The sequence below is a fragment of the Geospiza fortis genome, unplaced genomic scaffold (assembly GCF_000277835.1).
Source record: "Geospiza fortis unplaced genomic scaffold, GeoFor_1.0 scaffold408, whole genome shotgun sequence".
Taxonomy (NCBI): Eukaryota; Metazoa; Chordata; class Aves; order Passeriformes; family Thraupidae; genus Geospiza; species Geospiza fortis.
This window is the reverse complement of record NW_005054330.1, coordinates 2533048-2535052: the sequence shown is the minus strand read 5'-3', so window position 1 is coordinate 2535052 and position 2005 is coordinate 2533048.

The window sequence follows — 2005 nt, the reverse complement described above, 5'->3', positions numbered from 1 at the left end:
GCCGCCGAGCCGCGCCGGGCCGGCCGGAGCGCCGCCGCTTCCGGTGAGGCCGCGCCGCGCGCCGCCCGTAGGGAAAAGCAGGGATGCGGAGGGGCTGAGAAGCGGTGACGCCCCGGCGGCCATCTTGGATATGGGCAGAAACCTCAGGTGTGGGCGGGACAGGCCGCGCGCCGCCATCTTTGTTACGGGCAGATGGCTGCCTCGCTGTGGCCCTGTGCGCTAGAAGCCGGCTGAGGTGGTTTCAGCGGTCTCATCCACAAAGAAATTGTTATAGTTTAACTCTTGGATGTTGAACAGGCATTGGTTTAACATCAGTGGCTAAATAAACAACACACGCTGCTGTTCCAGGGCCAGGCTTTCAAAAGCAAGCTCGGACTGAGGCAGGATCAGTGCCCAATGAGGAAGGGGTCATGAGCGCAGGGGCCACCACCAGTTTTGCTCAGAAGACTCTTACAGGGTAAACCCTGGAATTATCGGGGACAAGAGCAGGGGACAAAGCTTTCCGAACCTGTCTCTTTGTGGTTACATCGACCACCTCATTGCCATGTCGGCCAATTGGTGGTCCTTTGCGTAAAACAGTACGACTGCCGTGCAATTGTTAATCTGCTCATTTTTACAGGTTTTGTTCCTTTTGGTGGGACTTTTGCCGAGAGTTCCAGGCACACTGCAGCTGCAAAGGCATCCCATGGGATACACAAAACTGCCACAACGTGGCTTCTTCCTTGGAACCAGCCTAAGCCTTGGGCTGCTTTCAGTGCTCGACTTTTCAGATTTTGCTTTTTTTTCTCTCCTTGGAGCCATACAGTTCCTCTTGGCCATTGAAGTTTCGTAGTAACACCAGCCTGTGCAAGACTTCTGTACGGGGCCACTGCTAGAAACAAAAGTATTCAAATATTGCAATGTTTGGATCTGTACTTCTAATGGATACCTAACATAATATTCTTCCTCTTGCAATCACGTGATCCCCAGGTGAGGAAAAAGATACAAGCACACATTAGTCAAAATTGATGCATGTACTTAAGAGCTTTTTGTCATTGACCTGAGTTTTTAACTCTTACCTTAGTAATAATATTGTGAAAAAAATTGTTCTTTGAGACCTTAATGTGTACATCCCTCAAAAGGATTTGTCAGTCTCCCTGCTTGCTTTCAACTTTGTCCTCACTGAGGAATAGAGCCTTTTATACATTTGAAGGGAGGCACATCAATGGAAGTTGCAATCACTCAAAAGCATTGTCATACTGCTTCATTTTTATTACTGCTCACAGTGACTGGTAATTGTTATCTCTGAGTGGCAGAGGAAAATACCAGCACATGGGAGATGCAACTAACAACCCAACAACCAAATCTTTTGTGTAAACTGTAGCATTAGCTAAGAGAAGAAGTTGTTTTGTTATATTGTGGCATTGAGAAGACATATTTTCCAAATAGTCCTGCCAAGAGATCCCTCTGCAATCATACCAAGGAATTACTGCACCTTGGTGATAGCACAAAGCAAGCACACGATTGGTTCAGCTCCTGCAGCTCTCCCACAGTATCCATGTAAAAAGACAGCAAGTGAAACATACAGCTAGCTTAATGAGTCCTGTGTGGATAGGAGACTCAATTAAAATTAAATTATACAACAAATTAGGTTTTAAATGCTGCACTGCTTAGCCAGCCAGACAAATAATAATTAGAGATGTACTGATCTGCTGTGTGCAGTTGACTGCTGTAACTGCTCTCCATGTACACTCTCCACACTTCCCTCCCAGCTCAGGGTAGTTTTATACCACATTCCAAATAATCTATCTCTCAACAGCCCCATTTTGTACTTGTCACCCTCCAGAGCTGGGCAGAATGGAGAGGATCTCTTTATAGAGATCGCCTTTCCCATCTGTTCCCTCAGTTAAGGTTTGTTTAGCAATATACCTCCCTCACTTCTTTGTTCCTAGCTTTGTTCAAGCTCATTCTAGATGCAATGAGTTTTCAGTCTCTGAACTGTGTAGGTACACATATACCAGGAGAA